The sequence below is a fragment of the Schistocerca nitens genome, chromosome 5 (assembly GCF_023898315.1).
Source record: "Schistocerca nitens isolate TAMUIC-IGC-003100 chromosome 5, iqSchNite1.1, whole genome shotgun sequence".
Taxonomy (NCBI): Eukaryota; Metazoa; Arthropoda; class Insecta; order Orthoptera; family Acrididae; genus Schistocerca; species Schistocerca nitens.
Window position 1 is genome coordinate 487,907,531 of NC_064618.1, and position 24,830 is coordinate 487,932,360.

Genomic DNA, 24,830 nt, shown 5'->3' on the forward strand with positions numbered 1-24,830 from the left:
CTAAATTCAATTACACTTCCCCCTCCTATAGAGCTCCAGAATAAATGGTAACGATGTTAGCTGCATCTTCTTGATACAGAGTACAAACAATAGAACGTACGAGTAACATGGAGTGCAACAGACTGCTACCGTACAAACAGTGTTACTCTGGTCAATAATTTGGCACAGTGTCAGAATTTTTGTTTGATTTGTATATCTAAGTGAAACATTATGAAAGATATAGTATGAACTGACGTGGTATGGCAAGCAAAGCTCATGATAACAGTCGAAGGGTATTTGCTTCAGCGCTACAACAAATACAAGAGTTTACTCATACCTGTGAACATCAAGTTTCATACTAATGTGATAATCGGTGCCAGTTTCAAATGGAATGGTACTTTAAGCATTCAGTACTGTTAAGTTATGAAAATCTCCACAAAGTTTGATTAATCTCGGAGTACTACTTCATAGTGTGATACATTCCCTTTCAGTCATTGTAGCACGCATTCGGTTACCCAGAAGCACTCATCATAGGAGCAGCAACAATTGATCCCAGTTCCCATTCACTTAGCTGCTACATATTGCACTCACGACTACACAGAACTCTGTTCTGACCACGGCTGGTAATTGCAACGTACTGAGGGCGCCGCACAGGTGCTGTTCGCGGTCAAAGACAAGCCTGGAGCTTGAGTAGCATCTGCATTGATGTTCAAGTAAGCATTTCTCGCTGTATTTGAATATTTTTGTCCAACGCCTGTAGTTAGATAATTTAAATAAGCTGCCATGTAACACTGTACATCTGCTACGAAAATGCGTATAGTTAAATACACTGAAGCACCAAAGAAACTGGTATAGGCATGTGTATTCAAATACAGATATATGTAAGCAGGCAGAATACGGGAATACGGCGCTGCTGTTGGCAACGCCCATACAAGACAACAAGTGTCTGGCGCAGTTGTTAGATCGGTCACTGCTGCTACAATGGCAAGTTATCAACATTTAAGTGAGTTTGAACGTGGTGTTATAGTCGGCGCATGAGCGATGGGACACAGCATCTCCAGGTAGCGGTGAAGTGGGGATGTTCCCGTACGACCATTTCACGAGTGTATCTGGAATCCGATTAAATGTCAAATCTTCGACATCACTGCGGCCGAAAAAGATCGTGCAAGAACAGGACCAACGACGACTGAAGATATTCGTTCAACGTGACAGAAGTGCCACCCTTCCTCAAATTGCTGCAGATTTCAGTGTTGGGCCATAAACAAGTGTCAGCGTGAGAACCATCCAGCGAAACATCATCGATATGGGCTTTCGGAGCCGAAGTCCCACTCGTGTACCCTTGATGACTGCAAAACACAAAATTTTATGCCTCGCCTGAGCCCGTCAACACCGACGTTGGACTGTTGATCACTGGAGACATGTTGCCTGGTCGGACGAGTCTCGTTTCAAATTGTATCGAGCAGATGGACGTGTACGGGTATGGAGACAGCCTCATGAAACCACGGAACCTGCATGTCAGCAGGGGACTGTTCAAGCTCGTGGATGCTCTGTAATGGTGTTGGGCGTGTGCAGTTCGAATATTATGGGACCCTTGATACGCCTAAATACGACTCTGACACGTGGTACGTATGTAATCATCCCTTCTGATCAGTTGCATCCATTCACATCTGTTGTGCAGTCCGACGGACAGCTCCAGCAGGACAATGCGACACCCCACACGTCCAGAATTGCTGCAGAGTGGCTCCAGGAACACTCTTCTGCGTTTAAACAGTTCCGTTGGCCACCAAACTCCACAGACATGAACATTGTTGAGCATATCTGTGATGCTTTGCAACGTGCTGTTCAGAAGAGATCTGCACCCCTCGTACTCTTGCGGATTGAAGGACAGTCTGTAAGGCCATATCTCTAATGCTCTACTGATTTATTTTGCCTTTTGTTTTATTTAATGTTATAACATTGAGTATCCGTAAAGGTTGTTGGATTGAATCGATAACACAAAATTGTATACTCCTTTCTTTGTAAAAGCTTTGATGTCATGGTTTGATTCTATGCAATGCAGTATATCTGTCATTTAAATTCTTTGTCTCAATTGGAGACAAAACTTACTGTATACATTTGGAATTTGGGTGAATATTTCTTTGTAGAAATACTAATATGTGCAAATTTTCTGTTTTATTTAAAATGTTTGTTTGCTGTTATGTAAACTGCTGACCTTCACTTAGGATTCTTAGTTATGTGGTATGTAAGAGGTAGTGTGGTTCCCCTCGGGAACGGAACTTAGTAGCGCGCGCAAGTTGTGGTTCGCTAGGTAGAAAAGGTGGAATCAGAGTCAGTCGGGGACGAGCTACCAAACTGTGCACTGCCATGTAAAAGTTGTGTATTGTGCTGGTTCCGAGAGAGGCTTTTTCTGCCACTTTCCAATGCCTCGGATGGATGGATAAATAGCTGGAACGATTCTGGGATTGGTATCCATCATCGCCACCAAGAAGGGACAGAGTCCAGCAATTCTGCCTGAAAATCCACCTACCAACATGCAGTTGCCACCACATTGCGCAATCACTGTATCGGAATGCTATAATAATGTACAGTGAAGGATCAGCTTATTGGATGTTTTAGTGTGCACAAATATAAGGTAACTTATAACTGATTTCATGTACCTACCTTGATTTTTTACCTATTACAACACCTCTCAGGTTCCTCTCCATCTGAACTATGATTACCAAGTGTCCTAGTTTGTGGAAAAAATTTACCCTCAAAACATTAAGTGATGTTGTTTGATCTTTGGTAATAAGAGAGTATTCAGGTTTACTGTGGATTTCATGAAATTGTGGGAGGTAGTAAATGTAGTTTTGTGAAAGCCTCCCACTGATGGAAACTGTCCAATTTATAGTTTTGTGGAGTTTCAAAGTCACCTATTTAATCTTTTACTTGAAAGTAGAGGACTGTGGTAATAAAGACAATTTGCTGTTTCTTTTTAAAAAATTAAAATTCTTAAAACTGAGGCTTATAAAGTTTTCCTTTGTAAATTATCACATTGCCGCCTGTTGTAAATCGCAAAAGGTGAATCAGTATCTTACAAATATGTTAATTTTGTGTCTCACTGTAGTAAATGTGGAAAACTGCAGCTGTGGAAAGTTATATGCTCATGCTTGCTGAGTACTTGTTTCTTGGGGGTATTGAAAGCGCATATTAATAGTGTAATAAGATCCACAGGTTAGCCTTTATCACTATTTATGAAAACAATAATGTCTTTATTCAAAAGACAGTGAGAAGTAACCTGTTAGTGAATTCCATTTAACTTTCATTCTAAATAGAATAGTGTTTAGTTGAGAGATATTTAACCTGTGACCAGTTCATAATTTTGAAGTGAACTACATCTATAATTTTATGTCATCTAGGAAAATATTTGAACAATAATACTGAACCTATGTCCAAGTAATGATTCTGCAGTGAATATTAATAGTGACCATTTAGTTTGAATAAGCCCTGAAAGTAATAGTGTGTTTCGTTATCTGTTATATTTATGCAAATAGTCTGTCCTGCTCTGTCAGCTTCCAATCTTAACCGTGAACATATGCAGGTGTCAGAGTTCATTGCACTCGCGTGTGGTAAAATATAGGTTGTGTTTGTCCGTTAAAGTTACTAATAACTGTTTTCTTAAACAAAAATGCTAATCATTCTCATGCCTAATTAGGCTGGCGACCGTTTTTTTTCTTTGAACAGTGTGGATAAGTAAATTATTCTTTATTACTGTTTAAATATTTAAGTAATCCTGACTTTCACTTCCGATAAGCCACCTCCGTTACGTACAACGCGTTCAATATAACAAAATTCCTCTTAGAGGGTAACACTGCTCTGTTGCGTTATACCATAATTGCTTTAACAAGATAGTTTTATTTCTCAACCTGTCCCCAACTTTAAGGTTATGGTATAGCAGTAGCGGACAGGAGTGTTATAAGTCCTGCAGGATTCATGGTGTCAGTTCCCTCCAGCACTACTTCAGACATTAGTCGAGTCCATGCCACGTAGTGCTGCTACACTTCTGCAGGGCCACGGGGGCCCTATAAGATAGTAGGCAGATGAACCAGTTTCTTTGTCTCTTCAGTGTAATTTTCTTTATATTACACACTACTGAAAACGCTTAGCACGAATAGGTGAAACATTTTTGGCACTAACGAATGAAACATTCTCTACGATAAAGCACTTTTGCTACCGATAACCCTCAAAAGCAGGACTGACTACAGAATGTGCCGGCGGTTGGGAGTATGAAAGTGTCTGCAGCGAGGCTGCCCGCCCTCGGAGGTAACAGCGGCAGAGGCGGGTGGCCGCGTTGCCGGGCGCGCCGCCGTACAATGCACTATCGACCGCTACAAGTAGGCCACGTGCGCGACCCGTGCGTCCGCTGGCAACGCAGAGTTGTAGCCCAGCCAGCGTCCTGCGTGCTGAGCTTCAGATTGGAGCCGGGAGCTCTCGAAAAAAGAGAAACGCGTTCCCAGGAGGGCTTACAGCGTGGCGTGCGTCTCCAGTCAATCTCGTGGGACTCGTTTCTCGAAAGGCGAACACACTGCGGCAACGTGATGACGTCAGCCACCGCCGCCACTTTATATACCGCCCGGAAAAGAGAAGGAGAGCTGGTAACCTCTACGGTGAATTTGATATAAGAAGAACTTCCACTGTTGGAGCAGTTGGCGGCGGATATGGAGCTACGGCGTCTGCAAGTTACTACAGATGTGCAGAACGAAAATTGAACTCCTCTAGGGACGTAATGCAGAAATACCAAAAATATATGGTACTCTTACAGAATTCAGTATTGGCGATGAAAGCTGCTTTCATTAAAATTCAAATACAAAGGTTAACTCTACGTAACTAAAGGGATAAATTGTCTTGTAAAATGAAAAGCTTAATTATGCAATTTCTAGAACAAAGAAGAATACGTATTTCATGCGTTATAGAACTAGTCTCGTTGTGTTGCCTCCGTTCACACCCACAAGAAGCAGGAAAGGAGGGACTCGCCCACCGAAGGTTCCGTTCAAACTTAGTTACCTACACTCATGCTCATAAATTAAGGATAATGCTGATACATGGTGAAACAACGCTCTGGGTGGCGGCTTGCGGGTTTAAATCACCTCGGGGTATGACCATGCGGTGCCTTTGACCTGCAGTCGTCCCACGGTTGCGCTGGCAGTAGACGACATACGCAGAGGTGTATTGGTGCATGTCAGAGTACGGTGCAGCGAGTAAGTGTGCAGACGTTTTCAGACGTGCTAATGGTGACTGTGTGTTGAAAATGGTTCAAAGAATACATATTGATGACGTTATGAGGGATAGAATACTTCGGCGACTGGAGGCTGGTCAAACACAGCAGGTCGTAGCACGGGCCCTCCGTGTACCACAAAGTGTGATCTCAAGATTATGGAAACGACTCCAGCAGACAGGAAATGTGTCCAGGCGCTACAGTATGGAACGTCCACAGTGTACAACACCACAAGAAGACCGATAGCTCACCATCAGTGCCCGCAGACGGCCACGGAGAACTACAGGCAGCCTTGCTAACCGCAGCCACTGGAACAGTTGTCTCCAGACACACAATCTACAGACGACTGAACAGACATGGTTTATTCGCCCAGAGCCCTGCAAGGTGCATTCCACTGACCCCTGCTCACAGGAGAGCCCGTAAAGCCTGGTGTCAAGAACACAGTACATGGTCATTGGAACAGTGGTCCCAGTCCAGGTATAGCCGGGTTTTCATCTGGCGTGAACCAGGAACGAGATACCAACCTCTTAATGTCGTTGAAAGGGGCCTGTAAGGGGGTCGTGGTTTGATGGCGTGGGATGGGATTATATTTGGTGCACGTACACTCCTGCATGTCTTTGACAGTGGACCTGAAACAGGTCAGGTGTATCGGTACGTCATTTTGCATCCGTATGTCTGCCTTTTCAAGGGGTGCAGTGGGTCCCACCTTCCTCCTGATGGATGATAACGCACGGCCCCACCCAGCTGCCATGAAACAGAAGATATCAGGCGAATGGAATGGCCTGCCTGTTCTTCAGACCTACCCCATCGATCACGTCTGGGATGCTCTAGATCGACGTGTCGCTGCACGTCTTCAAACCCCTACGACACTTCAAGAGCTCCGACAAGCACTGACGCAAAAATGGGAGGCTGTACCCCAGCAGTTGCTCGACAACCTGATCCAGAGTATGCCAACCCGTTATGCGGCCTGTGTACGTGTGCATGGTGATCATATCCCATATTGATGTCGGGGTACATGCGCAGGAAACAGTGGCATTATATAGCACATGTGTTTCTGGACGGTTTTCTCTACCTTTCACCAATACCGTGGACTTACAGATCTGTGTTGTGTGTGTTCCCCATATGCCTTTGCTGTTAGCGCCAGCTTTGTGTAGTGCCACGTTGTGTGGCACCACATTCTGCAATTATCCTTAATTTATGAGCATGAGCATAGACAGTTCATCCATTCCGCGAATTAACAATCTCGACGATTTTCACCAGTTATAGATATCGATACTGGCAAGATATCGGTCCCAAGAATCCAATACTTTCGAAAATCATCGAAACCGTATTTTTGTCCCGTATGTTATAAAATTAAAAATTAACAATTTTCGGGTCATTTCCTTTGCTTGTACTGTGAAACCTTGCTTCTTGACTAATTCGATGATTCTGTGTCAACGGGAACTACCCTATAGCTTTTGATGTGTGAGTCTACAAGTAGCTAAATGTGTGAGATGAATGGCCTCATCTTTTGACCTCATTAACGTATTTTATTTGGCTTGAATTTATTACATCGCCAAGGAACTGTAGGTATTAGTATGCGGCATAAATTTTAACTTGAGACGTCTATCGGTTCCATAGTAAAAAGGGTCTTAACAGGCGGCCGGACAGACAGACGGATAGACAGTCGCATAACAAACGACAAAAATGTTTTTTTTCGTTTGATATATTTACAAATTAAAGATTCGCGACTTTTTTCTTTACCTGTAACGAGAAACTTGCTTTTTACCAAATTTCATGATTCTACGTAAACAGAACGTGTCCTGTAGGTTTTGATGAGTGAGTTTGCGAGTGTCAAATTATGTGACATAAACGGCTTTTTGGTTTAGAATCTTTCATCTTTTATACCGCCAAGGGACCTGAGACCTCAGTATGTGACATAAATGTCAACTTAGTAAGTCTAACCGTTTCGGAGGAAATGTGTTTCAAATGCTCGGACAGATAGACGGACAAATAAATGACCCTGTAACGGTTCCGTTTCTACTGATTGATGTACCGAAACATAAAAATTAAAAAATTAATAAAAACAATAATAATAATAATACCGTTGTTGAAAATACTCAGAATAAATGCCATTCTTATGATATTAAATATGACGTTTTCCTTAGGCCAAATAACAGCAGAAACATAAATACCAACCACAGAATCCTGACACAATCTTTAGTGGTACATTTTGGTTTGTGGGGTTAAAGGGACCAGACTGCTACGGTCATCGGTCCCTTTTTCCAAATCCTAAAAACACCCACAGAGCACAATCTTTAGTGATCAAATACAGACAAACTGACCACTACTAAGGCGAACTTAAGATAATATTCTTGTAAAAGTAAAACTCTTCCCCTCCAACACCCCATTCACTCCTTTCGCTCTCTGGCCACATCCCCATTTTCCTAGTTTGCTCATCACATTCACCAGTTACAGTGAAGAGCCAAAGAAACTGGTACATCCACCTAATATCACGTAGGGGCCCCGCGAACATGCAGAAGTGCCACAACACGACGTGACATGGACTAGACTAATGGCTGAAGTAGCACTGGAGATCTCTTCTGAACAGCACGTTGTGAGGCGTCCCAGATATGCTCAATAATGTTCGTGTCTGGAGAATTTGGTGGCCAGCGGAACTGTTTAAACTCAGAAGAGTCTCCTGGAGGCGATGCGTAGCAATTCTGGACGTGAGTGTCGCATTGTCCTGCTGGAATTTCCCAAGTCCGTCGGAATGCACATTTGCGGATGCAGGTGATCAGACAGGATGTTTACGTACGTGTCACTTGTCAGAGACGTATCTAGACGTATCAGGGGTCCCACATCAATCTAACGGCATACGCCCCACCTGATTACAGAGACCCCGACAGTTTGAACAGTCCCCTACCGACATACGGGGTCTATTGATTCATGCGGTTGTCTCCATACGCGTCTATCAGCTCGATACAATTTGAAACGAGACTTATCCTATCAGGCAACGTGTTTCCAGTCGTCAACAGTCCAATGTCGGTGCTGAAGGGTCCAGGCGAGGCGTAAAGCTTTGTGTCTTGCAGTCATCAAGGGTACACGAGTGGGCCTTGGGCTCCGAAAGCCCACATCTCTTCAGTTGTCGTTGGTCTCGTTCTAACAGGATCTTTTCCCGGTCGCAGCGGTCGGAAATTTTATGTTTTACCGGATTTCTGATATTCACGGTACACTCGTGAAATGGTCGTAAGGGAAAATCCCTGCTTAGTCGCTACCTCGGAGATGATGTTCCATCGCTCGTGTGCCGACTGTAACACCACGTTCAAACTCACTTAAATCTTGATAGCCTGCCATTGTAGCAATAGTAACCGATCTAAAACTGCGCCAGACAGTCGTTGTCTTATGAAGGCGTTGCGACCGCAGCGCCGTATTCTGCCTGTTTTCATATCTCTGTATTAGTATGTGCATGCCTGTAACAGCTTTTGTGTGCTTAGGTGTATTTTGTCCATGTAACATAGTAGTTTGTGCAAGAACTAACTTGTGCACTGTTTTGGCATAAATTATTATACTTTTAATGTTTCAGTTTAATTCAAACAAAGTTTATTTGCCCATAGCTTCTTGGTGTATGTCATTGTTCTAATTCAATAATCTGAAATTACATTTTCTTACGAGTAAAGCCTACGTAATCCAGCGAGGTATTCACGAATCAATATTTTGATTCATATGGAAATAATGTTAAGTTTAACATAAAAATTTAAAACCCGAAACATAAAAAACAATCTGGTCGAGGACATCCTATTGGACTGGAAAAAAACTAACCGACAAGAAATGGCACATGAATTCTTCTGACAGTCGAGAAACAGGAAACAAACTTAAAGAACGCTTATTCGACAGCGATGAACTAACTGGGTTATTTTCTTGCCTTTGATTGTCATACAGTACAAAGCATCAGAACTGTAGTGATCAAAACGTGTTTTCAAAGGTGCACTTTTTTTGGGTTTTTTGGGGAATGTATAATCTAGAGCCCCGATAAACGCTGCAAGTCCTCAAAAAATGATCCTGAAATTGGCCAGTAAAATCATCTAACAAGACTGAACCAGGACGATTCCTGTCGCCTCAGTTTGACACTGAGCTCCCATGCAGGATTTACAGCTCAGTGAAGTGACTGCACTTTAAGAAGTATTGTACTCCAAATACTATGCGAAGATTCCAGTTCCTTGAGAAGAAACTTTTCCGAACTTTAAATTCAAAATTTTTCCCTCTATTCTCGGCTGTTTCATTTCGATTCTCGGGCGTAAATGTGTACACACCCAACGTAAAGCATAGAACTATTGTTCATAGTGTACAAAAACAGCTGTGCCGTGTGGAACTGAAAGTAGACTCAGTAAGCCATTGGTAAACTACTGTTGTGATTACGTTGTGCAACAAGGGGAGTGGGTGTCCTTGTGGAACGGGACAGCGGTGGGCCAGTATACCGGTTGATCAAAAAGTCAGTACAAATTTGAAAACTTAATAAACCACGGAAATAAGTAGAGAGGTAAAAATTGACACACATGCTTGGAATGACATGGGGTTTTATTAGAACCCGAAAAATTGCTAGAAGTGTGAAAGATCTCTTGCGCGTGTCGTTTGGTGATGATCGTGTGCTCAGCCGCCACTTTCGTCATGCTTGACCTCCCAGGTCCCCAGACCTTAGTCCGTGCGATTATTGGCTTTGGGGTTACCTGAAGTCGCAAGTGTATCGTGATCGACCGACGCCAGTGCCTTACCATAACTCCGGACATGCTTTACAGTGCTGTTCACAACAGTATTCCTCGACTACAGCTATTGTTGAGGAATGATGGTGGACGTATTGAGCATTTCCTGTAAAGAACATCGTCTTTGCTTTGTCTCATTTTGTTATGCTAATTATTGCTATTCTGATTAGATGAAGCGCAATCTGTAGGACATTTTGGGAACTTTTGTATTTTTGTGGTTCTAATAAAACCCCATGTCATTCCAAGCGTGTGTGTCAATTTGTACCTCGCTATCTACATTCTTCCGTGATTTATTCAGTTTTAAAATTTATACTGACTTTTTGATCACCCGGTACATCATGTTTGTGACGTGCTCGGAACTGTGGGAATCCTCGCACCGGGTGTTGGGTCGGTCCTTCTCTTGAGCTCGATGAGGCCTGGACGAGTGCGTGACAGCGGAAAGATCTCATTTCGGTTCCGAAGGGTTTGGTATCCACCTTAACTGAAGGACGGTGCCGAGACCGCTGCCATGCCAAGGAAGCCGTCTAATATTCCGAGAACTGCGTTTCAACTAGAAAATTCATGGCCAATTCTAACGCCACAGTACCTCCCTTAGAGTATGTCTAAATCTGCGGTTCAGAGGAGTCCCAGACAAACTTTTCTGGAAATTCGAGAGAGTTTTGTAACAAACAAAAAGTGTGTACCTCCCAGAATCCTGACGGGATCAATTTCCTTCTGTTGCCCGGATTTTCGAATGCCTATGGTTAACGTGCTGACATGAATTGGTCGTCTGCTGCTGAGCCCGATGTTAAACAATGTATTCTTAACCGTTGTAAGTAGGCTGTTTCGGTTTTCTTATTGGTAACGCCACGTAGCGCTCTGTATGAAAAATGACTGGCTGTGCTGTGTGCTGTCTGTGGCTAGTTTGCATTGTTGTCTGCCATTGTAGTGTTGGGCAGCTGGATGTTAACAGCGCATAGCGTTGCGCAGTTGGAGGTGAGCCGCCAGCAGTGGTGGATGTCGGGAGAGAGATTGCGGAGTTTTGAAATTCGTAATACTGGATATCATGAAGTGCTATATATATTATGACTATTAGATATGCCACAGATGGCCGCCTATCCTGCCTCACAGAGCTTTCTAGCCTCCGACGTCCATATTCTGTGGCGAAGTATGGACGTCGAACACTTCTTCGCCTTCGCATGGTTTCACCTTCCTTCAACCACTTTCCATAGAGAAAGTCAAATCAAAGGCTTTTCAGTCGTCTAACTTCCAAACTGTTATTTTTATCGGGATACTAGTTTCCGCGATTTATTATGCGATCTTCAGGCCTTCTGACCGACTTTTAGGAGGATTCCAACTTCGGTTCCGGTCAAAATAGTGGCCATTCAATGTTTATCTAACAGTCAGCAGAAGATGTCTGAAGTGATCGCTGCATCAAGCAGAAATCTACAATACCAGTCTTTGAATGCCGGTCCCTATCTTGACGGAAACCGACGTTGGAATCTTTCTAAACGTCGGGCAGGGGGCCTGAAGATGGCGTAGTAAATCGCTGAAACTTTCATAAATTTCAGCCCCAGACTTCAGTGCACTTTCTAATTCTCTTGACAACAACACGTGTAGCTCTTCTGAGGTCGTCTTGGCGTTCTTTTATGACAGCTGCACTGTCCATATGCCGAACTATCAATTAACTTCTCGTGTTTACATTTCCTTGTAGAATTTACTTTCAACCACCTCAACAGACAAAAATCTAAAAGAGTATGTTCCAGGGAATTGGTGGCCAAGAAACATGAAAATTTCTGCTCATCCGTCTTCCGGAGAATGTTAGGTTCAGATAATGTGCCACTTGACTACTAAATGTGCAGGAGCGCTACCATGCTAAAAGTAAATAATCATCCACGTAGTCAAATAATGCTGGAACCTCATTTTCTGAAAAAATCTAGATAATGGGGCCTGATAGACGATGTAGCAACACAACAGGCCCAAATGTCCAACAAGTCACAGAGAGTTGAATGTTAAATTCAAAACTTGAGTTTCAAAACAAAAATAACCATCGATAAACGATCCAATTGCAACTGGATTACCATTACGCATACCGAAAACTTATCTCTGTAACTAGCTGTATCTCTGTAAGTAAAAAAAAAAAACTGTTCAGATACACTACTTCCCATTAAAATTGCTACACCAAGAAGAAATGCAGATGATAAACGGGTATTCAATGGACAAATATATTATACTACAACTGACATGTGATTACATTTGCACCCAATTTTGGCACATAGATCCTGAGAAATCAGTACCCAGAACAACCACCTCTGGCCGTAATAGCGGCCTTGATACGCCTGGGCATTGAGTCAAACAGAGCTTGGATGGCGTGTACAGGTATAGCTGCCCATGTAGCTTCAACATGATACCACAGTTCATCAAGAGTAGTGACTGGCGTATTGTGATGAGCCAGTTGCTCGGTCACCATTGACCAGACTTTTCAATTGGTGAGAGATCTGGAGAATGTGCTGTCCAGGGCAGCTGTCGAACATTTTCTGTATCCAGAAAGGCCCGTACAGGACCTGCAATATGCGGTCGTGCATTATCCTGCTGAAATGTAGGGTTTCGCAGGGATGGGATGAAGGGTAGAGCCACGAGTCGTAACACATCTGAAATGTAACGTCCACTGTTCAAAGTGCCGTCAATATGAAAAAGAGGTGACGTGTAACCAATGGCACCCTATACCATCACGCCGGGTGATACGCCAGTATGGCGATGACGAATACACGCTTCCAATGTGCGTTCACCGCGATGTCGCCAAACACGGATGCAACCATCATGATGCTGTAAACAGAACCTGGATTCATCCGAAAAAATGACGTTTTGCCATTCGTGCACCCAGGTTCGTCGTTGAGTACACCATCGCAGGCGCTCCTGTCTGTGATGGAGCGTCAAGCATCGTGGTCCCCGAGCTGATAGTCCATGCTCCTGCAAACGTCGTCGAACTGTTCGTGCAGATGGTTGTTGTCTTGCAAACGTCCCCATCTGTTGACTCAGGGATCGAGACATGGCTGCACGATCCGTTACAGCCATGCGGATAAGATGCCTGTCATCTCGACTGCTAGTGATAAGAGGCCGTTGGGATCCAGCACGGCGTTCCGTATTACCCTCCTGAACCCATCGATTCCATATTCTGCTAACAGCCATTGGATCTCGACCAACGCGAGCAGCAATATCGCGATACGATAAACCGCAATCGCGATGGGCTACAATCCGACCTTTCTCAAAGTCGGAAACGTGATGGTACTCATTTCTCCTCCTTACACGAGGCATCACAACAACGTTTCACCAGGCAATTCCGGTTAACTGCTGTTTGTGTATGAGAAATCGGTTGGAAACTTTCCTCATGTCAGCACGTTGTAGGTGTCGCCACCGGCGCCAACCTTGTGTGAATGCTCTGAAAAGCTAATCATTTGCGTATCATAGCATCTTCTTCCTGTCGGTTAAATTTCGCGTATGTAGCACGTAATCTTCGTGGTGTAGCAATTTTAATGCCCAGTAGTGTATTATAGGTAATGTTTTATTCAAACTCGTGCCTGCCAACACCTCCTAAAATATTTAGTATTCCACCGGATACAACTTGTATAACTATTCTCCACCGCCGAAAAGCAACTTTACCTGACCACTTAGTATTTAAACTAATCTAGAAATATTTTTTTATGAAACTGACACTGGTACGGAAGAGTATGTGATTAAATCGACCAGCAAGTTTATAATTCTACTGGAAGTTGTGGACAGAGGGAAATAGTCCATGTGCCACACCATACAGAAACTCTTTACCTAAGCAGTGAAACGAACTGTTTCGAGCAGACATTTTCAAAAACTGCCCTTTTGTATCTGATCTGTGTGGGTGTCCTGCTCTTGTGCACATCAAGAAAATGTAACCTTATGCCAACATGTTTTTTATGGCACTTGCAAATTTCTTGTGACGACGAGGGCTTTCGGTGACGTGGGTACGGAACGCATGTTGCTTTTACGCCACAGACCCGTTTTTGCGAATTGCAGCACGGAGAAATAAGACAACAACCGAACACTCGATCACGTTACTTACTGGGCTTGTTTGTACTCCAATATAACTTTAGATCACAAAATACAGTCTAAGAAGAAAAACAAAGCTGACGCACCGCTATGGAATTATCCTATTGGGATGGAAATCGGTAGATATGCTGCACCTGTACGGACAAACAAATAATTACAGTTTCAGTAAAACTGGATGATCTATTCAAGAGAAAGAGCTTCTCAAATGCAGAAAGTCAATAACGTGTTGATGAATCTCTGGCTCTTATACAAGCCATAAATCGGCTTCGCACTGATTACTAGAGTTGTTGGGTGTTCTCCTGAGCGATATCGTGCCAACGTTTGTCCAATTGGTGCATTAGATAGTCAAAATCCTGAGCTTGTTGGAGGGCCTTGCGCATTATGCTCCAAACGTTCTCAATTGGGGAGAGACGCGGTGGCATTGCTGGCCGAGATTGGGTTTCGCAAGGCAAGCAGTATAAACTCTCCCGATATGCGGGCGGACAATATCTTGCTGAAATATAACCCCAGAATGGCTTGCCATTAAGAGCAACGAAACGGGACGTAGAATATCGTCGATGTGCGGTTGTGCTGTGAGGGAGCAGCAGATGACAACCAAAGCAGTACTGATATGAAAAGAAAAGCTCCGCAGAGAATCATTCCGGGTTAATTTAACTTCATCATGGGCTCAGGAGCGTGACACGGCGGCTGATCAATGGAATGTAATAATACTATACCAACAGTAGCCCGTCTGGTTGGCCGTTGGCATGCCCCGGCATGAATCCGCCCGGAGGATGTGTCGAGGTCCGGTGAACCGGCCAGTCTGTGGATGGTCTTTAGACGGTTTTCCATCTGCCTCGGCGAATGCGGGCTGGTTCCCCTTATTCCGCCTCATTACACTATGTGGCGATTACTGCGCAAACAAGTTGTCCACGTATGCGTACACCGCCATTACTCTAAAACGCAAACATAGGGGTTACACTCGTCTGGCGTGAGACGTTCCCTGGGGGGTCCACCGGGGGCCGAACCGCACAATAACCATGGGTTCGGTGGGGGCTGTGGATGGGTGAAGTGGACTGCGGTAGTCGTCGTAGGGTTGTGGACCACTGCGGCTGCAGCGGGGACGGAGCCTCTCCGTCGTTTCTAGGTCCCCGGTTAACATACAATACAATACATACAATACCAAAAGTGGAACATTTACTGTGCACACATGCTCATGAGGTTCTTATATCTACGGAACGATATACGAATATTAGTTCAAAACTGTGTGCAAAATCTTATGGGACTTAACTGCTAAGGTCATCAGTCCCTAAGCTTACACACTACTTAACCTAAATTATCCTAAGGACAAACACACACACCCATGCCCGAGGGAGGACTCGAACCTCCGCCGGGACGACCCGCACAGTCCATGACTGCAGCGCCCTAGACCGCTCGGCTAATCCCGCGCGGCACGGATATTACTGCTTTGTATTATAGATGCACGAGTGGTACTTGGTGTCATTCGAGCGATAGGCCTGAAGATGACACGATTGGAACTAAAACAATATAAAAATAACGGCTGTGTGTACAGTATTATTACATTTTATCACTCTTGGTTGTCGAGCCGTATGGCGGGCAACAAATAGGTTGATATCTCATCGCTGTCCGGCGTGACTCCAGACATTTCTTCGCTGTCATCGTGGCTCAGCTCGAACCGGGAATCATCTCTCAAGAGAATTCTATTCCAGTCAATGAGCCTCCGGGCCGAATGTGCCCGACACCACCGAAAACGAGCTTGTTGGTCTACAGAGGTCAATGGTAGTGGGAGCAAGGGGCACCATGAACTCAGTCCCCCTTTCTGTTAGCCGCCTATTAACGGACCTTGCGGTCGCTGAAGCACCAGTTGCACTACGCATCGATGATAATGATGAATACGGGGCTCTGTGTGCCTCTCTGAAGATTGCTAAGTCCTTACGCTTTATCGTTTCTCTAGGCCGACCGCTTCCTTCCTGACGCTGTGTCCGCCATGGTTCACCCACTCCTGCCAACATCGTCGAATAGTGGCGTCGCTCCTATTCAGATGTCGAACGATTTGTCGATTACGCCGACTGTCTTCTTTGAGCTCAACTATATATCCTCTCTCAAATGCTATCTGCGTATACAGTACACGCTCCTATCTGCGAGGCATTGGCAACAAAAATTTACAATTTTGCGTTTTCCATCGATACCTGTGTGAATATCGATTTGTGACCAATCTGGGTAACACCTTTCTGGTGCTTGATTTCTTTCCAAATGTGAAAATATATTACAAGGTACAATATGGCCACGTATCATGAAAAAAGTACTCGATATGCAGAGAAAAATCGCTGTGTTACATTGTTATTCTAGTGTACACCAATTATCAATAAGTGAAATCAAATGGGGCAGAGCCGGCCACTGTGGCAGAGCGATTCTAGGCGCTTCAGTCCGGAACCGCGCTGCTGCTACGGTCGCAGATTCGAATCCCGCCTTGGGCATGGATGTGTGTGATGTCCTTAGGTTAGTTAGGTTTACGTAGTTCTAAGTCTAGGGGACTGACGACCTCAGATGTTGTCCCATAGTGCTTACAGCCATCTGAACCATTTTCGAAATGATGCAGAAGTATTATATAAAAAAAAGTTAGAAATTAATTACATTTTGAAACAGAAGCTACTGGAAACTAACAAATGTTCAAATTCAAATGTTCAAAATGTTCGAATGTGTGTGAAATCTAAAGGGACTTAACTGCTAAGGTCATCAGTCCCTAAGCTTACACACTACTGAACCTAAATTATCCTAAGGACAAACACACACCCATGCCCGAGGGAGGACTCGAACCTCCGCCGGGACCAATCGCTCAGTCCATGACTGTAGCGCCTTAGACCGCTCGGCTAATCCCGCACGGCAAACTAACACAAACTTCCATTTTCAAGACAGATAAAACTGTTAAGACATTAAAGAAACTCAGTTCATTTGCAAGTGTCAAATGATCCGTAGCAATAGATCTACTTCTGTTTCAAGATTCAAGACAGTGCACGACCAACAAGTATGAGTTAACTGTCAACAAATTATATAAATAGTTGTAAAAATATAAGTCATTTTAGTCACAGTTCTGTACCTGAATAATTAACTACATATTCGAAATATCTTTCATATATTATAAAGCACTTAAATATGTAGAACGCTAAATTATTTACAAATGCTGTGCAAATATAATTAATGGTTAACGGCATTAAAAACTGTAGGAAACAACAGAAATTTGTTATTGTGGTCTCTAGTACGCTTTCCTTCATGTGTTTCTGAAATCATTCACTAGACTGAAGTACCGACCAAAAAATATCGCGTGTTCATAGGTATATTATCCTCTAGGTACATCACTCTTTTAATTATGTAACAGAAAAGTAAAATCCGCTCTTTCCTTTATGATCACCCTGCATATTAAGCGATCGGCCGATACAGTTCATCTATACTTAGGTTAATGCGGAGCCAGGGTTTCGTTAAAATTCCAGCAGGAGGCAAATTAGGTCTCCGGAAAGAATGAGTGCGGCGGTGCAGGGTGGAGGCGGTGATTGCCCACCATCGGCTGGCTGCATTATTCAGGCACAATGGCAGACCGCCCCTCCCCCCCCCCCCACCCCAGTGACGTCTAGGGGCGCGGCGGCGAGTCCCCTATCTTTAGCCAAGACGCTTCTTTTGTCGCACTGCCATTTCCTCCGTGCTCCCACCCCCGCCCCCGCCGCCGCCTGCAGTGGGTCGCGGCTTCTCACACTCTCCCCACACCCACGCTATCATCTAATCGAAATCTTCCTCTAAATCTACTCCGGATATCCCGCCTCCATGGCAACGTCTTGCTTTGAAAGATGCTCAAGGCGCTGCTCAGCATAATCGATGAGCCAACACATTATGAGCACTTCCAGTGGACAAATGGGCGAGTCTACTGGCATAAGCGACTTTTACAAAGGGCAGTTTGTTATGAGCCGGCGCTTGAGAAAGAGCATCACGATAACGGCGAAGCTGGTCGTATATTCGCCTGCTGGTGTCAAGAGCATCTATGAAAAGTCTCTGTATGTCTGTCTTTCCGGAGATGATTGCAGGACTCGGCTGTTCAGTACAGCATGTCAAATCAAACACCTTTCAGCCGTCTAGTTTTCAAATTGTTATTTTATTGGGCTACAAGTTTCAGCGATTTATTACACCATCTTCAGGCCTCCTGAACGACGTTTAGGACAATTCCAAAGTCGGTTTTTAACTTTCATCTTCTGTGAGTAGGTGTTCAGGCTGCGTTCTAACAGTTGTAACTCTTCTCATTCATCCTTTGGATTTGCAGCTGTTGTACGTATTTTTTCAGTGTTTTCAGTTAACTTTAATGGATATATGTTCCGCTTTTTATGCAAAACACTGTTTCGTCTTGCTACCCAAACATGTTACGGCACCTCTCTGCCATCATCAGTGGATTTTGTTTATTTAAAAACCGTAAAAAGTGAACATATTTTAGGTTGTAACTGATCTAACAAATCGGGGCTTAGAGACAATTCTTGTTCGTTTTTGTTCTTACCTGGATTTTACATTATATGGTTTTGCTGTACCATCTGTATGGTGTCCTGCACTGATAGCTTGATAGCTTGTCGTCTGCAAAACAAACGATGTAAATGTGAATTCAGTCATCTCCTTAACACACCCCCTGATTTTTAAAAATGTGGTTTTGGTAGGGCAAAATGTTTTGCGTTTTATTATGTTCTCAATGTTGTTGTGTGTCCTAACCCTTTCGACGCTTGTTCGCGACTGAGTTTGCTGCCGAATTTGAATTTTGTTTGCTTTTATTTCTTTTGTGTACCTGTGTTTTTGTGTGTGTTTGTGTGTGTGTGTGTGTGTGGTGTGTGTGTGTCTTCTGTATGTGGTAGTTTCTTCTATTGTTAATTTATGGTATAGGTTATGGCCGGATTTCAGTATTTTTAAGTCTGTTGCTATTGTTGTTGCATAGGCTGTTAGGTGGTCAGCAAATGCGCTATGGTTGTTGTTACTTTTTAGGGCTCTGAGGCGTTCTGTGTATCTTGTTTCAAAGTTCCTGCATGTCTGTCCTATGTCTACTGATTGGCAAGTGTTGCATGTGAGTTCATATTTTCCTAATCTGTTGAATTTATCTGTGGGTGTCTCCTGCGTTCTGAGTTTTTTCTAGGTTGTGTTGTCTGTCCTGTAACCTATTTGAAGTTCAAGTTTCTTCAATATGTTGCGTATTCTGTGGACAGTTTTGTTGTTGTAGGTGAATATGTGCCATTTCGTTTTGTGTGTGTGGGGTTTCACTGCTGTGTTTTGCATGTGGTCATTGCATGTTGTGTTGTTCGGTGTTCTGTAAGGTTTTGTGTGTGTATGTGTGTGGAGCATTCGTTTCTTTTCTGTTTACAAATTTGTTGGTTTAATTTCTCTATCATATGGGACTAATAACCATTTTCCTCTGATATTTGTTTTGTTGTGTTTAGCTCCTGTGTGTAATTCTGTTTGCTTGTGGGTGTTCTGTTCAATCTGTAGAGCATGAATCTGAAGCTTGCTTGCTTGTATCCCACCGGGCGTTTCGATAGTTTGCTATCAGAGCAGGACACAATTCAGATGGCACAGCAAAACCATGTAATGTAAAATCAAGGTAAGAACACAAACAAACAAAAATTTTCTTTAGGCCTCATTTTGTTAGATCAGTAACAGCATAAAATATGTTCGCTTTTTACAGTTTTTCAATTAAAAAAACCACTGATGATGGCATTCAGGCGCCGAAACATGTTTGGGTAACCAGCAAAAATCGTGTTTTGCGTAAAAGGCGGAACCTGTAACCAATAAAATCTGGATAAATATCATTTGGATTGTTTTATTCGAATAGCCGATACTACTACGTCCTGATATATTTAGTATCCCAAACTTTGACGAATAAATTTATATAGATGATACAGTGTCCTTATATGAGTGATCCAGATTTAACGGTGGCTAAGATACCGATATGGGTTTCTTTCAGTTCTTGCTTAATTTATATAACTAATCATGTCATTTTATTCCATACTTCTTTATCACAACTCTTCTTGGTTGTTGAATTCAGTTATAATCAGTACTGATGTTAAACTGACAGCTCATCAAGTACGTATCTAACGAGTCATGAGGAAGTGTCCTGTTCAAAGTTCCAGACGTTCGCACAGCAACGTCCACCCACAGAAACTGGAGCGACTTCTCTGGAGGATTGTTCGTGGTACTTAAAGCACTCGATTTTTAAAGCGCATTTGGTACCTATTGATGAGATTGTGGTCTGTAATTGATAGCTCACCAACTGAACTTCAGAATAAATTGTATGATATGATACAAGCATTAATTTATAGTTACTGAAATAGGTGAATATTAAGTTTTTACATGCCATTAACAATCCACACATTGTAGCACCAACTCGTAGTGTGGGATGGTGTGTTAAAAGTTTTGTTACTGCTCCAAGAAATATTGTTTATTTTTGGAACACTTCGTACGTGTTTGTGTGATTTTAAATACTACTGTCTGTTACGAGAACCCGAAAATTACTTGTATGGACAACCAGCTACCCATAACATATAGTCCACAATCCAGCACACCGAAATGGTGTAAAATGTTCAAATTCACTATTTACATTCAAAAGAGGTCGGGAACTATGGCGATAAACGAAAGTTTACTGTTTCAATAAATCAATATGTTCAAGGTAACTTCACATGCACTGATTAACGTATTTGAAAGTGATTGAAGTTTGCGTATTGTAATCAGTACTTGATATAGTTCAGACGCGACCTCCACTCGAAATTTCTAGTACTGACAATTACAGATTCATCTGTTAATTGAGTATAGTTAATTGCTCGCCCTTAAAGAGGTGAATAAGCTACGCCACTTGCCACACGGTTTTCTACAACACTACAGGTAGCGCGTAAAATAAAAACGTCGAAACTGGAACACAGGCATTCCAATAAATTTTCAATTCATGAAATTTCACGTGCCAAAAAATGCGCAGTAACTAATTCGACTGATAAGCACGCGAGTCAGTCGTCTTTAGTACCATCCGAGACTTAGCGTACACAGAAGTACGGTACATCCGTAAGCGTAGCTAGATACGTCACGGACGAGTGATGTCGATCGAATGAATCCCGTATACCACTATAGCGGTCTTTTTATACTTGCTGTGCGGTTTCGCGCCGGATGGCAACCAGACCGCCAGTGGTTACAATATCTTAAGCGCCTAAGCAGCCCTCAGACGAAACCATTTCTGACTTCAGGATCTTACATATCGTTGTTTGCTGAAGACTGACAACTTTCCAAATTTTCTATGAACAATACGGCACTCTCTGTATGTTCCATAGAAATATCGGTTGCATAGCTTCAGGCTGTAGAATTTTTCTAACGTAACCGGAGATAGATGCTGTCACTGAACTGTCTCTATTCTACCATCTGAGCTTCTGTAAAGTACATAATTATCTTGTAATTGGGTACAGCTCCATCATTATTTCTAATGAACGTATTGCTACAGTTTTGTCATTGTAACTTAATACTAAAGGATAGTCAATCTATCATAATTTTGCAAATTTTAGTACAAATATGTTTTTGCTTAACAACTTGAAAAATAAAAGAGGTAACTTCATAATCACCTCTAAAGTATGCTGTTACATAAAACTGAACCTAAATTGAAAATTACAATTATATATATATATAAAGAAGAGTGTCCATTTGTAATTCATACCGATCTGTAATTTAATTCTGATCTTCATGAAACCACTCGCCGGCCGGAGTGGCCGAGCGGTTCTAGGCGCTTCAGTCCAGAACCGCGAGACAGCTACGGTCGCAGGTTCGAATCCTGCCTCGGGCATGGATGTGTGTGATGTCCTTAGGTTAGTTAGGTTTAAGTAGTCCTAAGTTCTAGGGGACTGATGACAGATGTTAAGTCCCATAGTGCTCAGAGCCATTAGAACCATTTTTGAAACCACTCGTATTTTGCACACTTTAGCTACAGGATAAGAGGAAGACCCCTACCTACATAAGATTTCGTATTGTCGTGAAGCATACACTGAAGAGCAAAAGAAACTGGTACACCTGCTTAACATCCTGTAGGACCCCCGAGAACACGCGGAGGTACCGCAGCACGATGTCTGAAGTAATGCTGGAGGCAATTGACATCATGAGCCCTTCAGGGCTGACCACAAATCCATAAGAGTACAAGGGGGTGAAGATTTCTTCTGAACAGAACGTTGCAAAGCATTTCAGATTTCAAAGATGCACAATAATAATCATGTCTGGAGAGTATGGTGGCCAGCGGAAGTGTTTGAACTCAGAATAGTGTTCCTGAAGCCACTCTGTAGCAATTATGGACGTGTGGGGTGTCGTATTGTCCTGCTGGAATTGCCCAAGTCCGTCGGAATGCACAATGGACATGAATGCATGCAGTGGATCAGACAGGATGCTTAGGTACGTGTCACCTGTCAGAGTCGTATCTAGACGTATCACGGGTCCCATATCACTCCAACGGCACCCCCCCCCCCTCCACGATTACAGCTTGAACAGTCCCCTGCTGACATGCAGGGTCCATGGACTCATGAGTTTGTCTCCATACCCGTGCACGTCTATCCATTCGATACAATTTGAAACGAGGCTCGTCCAACCAGGCAGCTTGTTTCCAGTCATCAACAGCCCAATGTCGGTCTTGATTGGCCCAGGCGAGGGGTAAAGCTTTGTGTCGTGCAGTCATCAAGGGTACATGAGTGGGCCTTCGGCTCCGAAAGCAAATATCGATGATGTTTCGTTGAGTGATTCGCACGCTGATACTTGTTGATGGCACAGCATTGAAATTTGTGACAATTTGCAGAAGTGTTGCACTTCTGTCACGTTGAACAGTTCTCTCGAGTCGTCGTTGGTTCCGTTCTTGCAGGATATTTTTCCGGCCGCAGCGATGTCAGAGATTTGATGTTTTACAAGATACCTGATATTCACGGTACACTCGTGAAATGGTCGTACGGGAAAATCCTCACTTCATCGCTACCTCGGAGAGGCTGTGTCCCCTCGCTCGTGCGCCGACTGAAACACCGTGTTCAGAGTCACTTAAACCTTGATAACCTGCCATTGTAGCAGCAGTTACCGGTCTAACAACTGCGCCAGACAGCCGGCCGCGGTGGTCTCGCGGTTCTAGGCGCGCAGTCCGGAACCGTGCGACTGCTACGGTCGCAGGTTCGAATCCTGCCTCGGGCATGGATGTGTGTGATGTCCTTAGGTTAGTTAGGTTTAAGTAGTTCTAAGTTCTAGGGGACTGATGACCACAGCAGTTGGGTCCCATAGTGCTTAGAGCCATTTGAACCATTTTTTGCGCCAGACACTTGTTGTCCTATATAGGCGTTGCCAACCGCAGCGCCGTGTTCTGTCTGTTTACATATCTCCGTATTTGAATACACATGCCTGTACCAGTTTCTTTGGCCCTTCGGTGTATATGTATGTAATGTATTAGGGGGAAAGGATGTGTCCACAAATCTCTGAAATTTCTTGGGGGGTTTACTTCAGATACATACATTTAGATGATGATGAGGAAAGTAATGAATAATAAAATGCTAATAAACTAAATATATTGTAGTAACCTGATTGTAATTCCTACCGTGAGAATAAATTACAGCGACAGTACCCGTCTTGGAGATCGTGCCATCAGACGTCACTAGATAGCGGGACAAGAGTTTGACAAAAACATGATTGCAAACTCTTGTTAACTAGTTAGTTGCAGCTGTTAGTTAAAAGTTATACCCGGAAAGATATTTTCGTCCATGTTTCACAGTTACTTCATTATTAAAATACGCTAAGGTAGGTCGTGGATATACTGCCAAGAAAAGTCACTAGATCGTGGGCCTATCAAAAGGTCGAACAGAACGCGAGAGTTCCCGAATTGTGATGTAAACTGTTCGAACAATTCGAGTCGTGTTCAAACACAGCTCTACTTGAAACAGTGGAAACCGAGCCGATGAAATAAGACGCATTCTCCAAGAACACTATGAGTTAAGTATGAGTAACTATGAGTTATGACAGCAAACCAATTGTTCTGTACTGACAGCTTACTTTGTAACTGCAATATATGATCTGAAGATGGGCAGCTAGCCTGAAACGGGTCACTGAAAATAAAAAAATAGCAATCAAAGACTGAAATGCCATATTTTTACTCAAAGAACGATCGCGACTATCCCAATAAGACAATCATGTCTAGTTTTGATAAACACTATGACTTACTTATCGCAAAATGTAACAACATATGGTGCAACTAATCATCTTTTCACACAGCTTAATTTTGGAGTCAAAATATTTCTTGCAGAAAATTAAGTGTATTGAAGTGATAAAAGTATGTATTTTACAGTTGTATTTTAGGTACATTTTGCATTACAGATGTATTACTTTACTTTGTAATTTATAAAGGAATCAAATCATAAGCCATAACGTAATTGTTATTACTAAACTTTTGGCTTGAAATTGGTGTAAATCTGCGAAAGTCAAAACCTGGAGACTAGAACCTGATTTTTTTAAAATCCGCGAGTGAAGTATTCATTCGTCACTATCCGTTGACACCCAGTGATTCGAATATGTCTTTCGGTTTAAAGCGGCTGCAGTTTCCCACGCGGCTTGCATTCGCTGTGAGTATCAATACGGCACAGGGCCAATCATTTTATACGGCCGACATTAAACATCCTGGGCAACGCTTGTCACTGCAACTAGTCTTTAATGTTTCAATTTTCGTAAAGAAGTGGATTTTTTTGTGAAAAATAATCATCAGAGCATGCTGAAACCCAAAATATGTAACACTGGTATGG

The 24,830-nt window shown here is 43.1% G+C and overlaps 1 protein-coding gene across 1 annotated transcript in view; it reads left to right on the forward strand.

Moving 5' to 3' along the window:
* LOC126260547 (protein nervous wreck) overlaps nt 1-24,830 on the forward strand; it is a 778,787-nt gene that overhangs the window by 560,972 nt on the left and 192,985 nt on the right. The gene's annotated exons all lie outside the window — the stretch shown is intronic.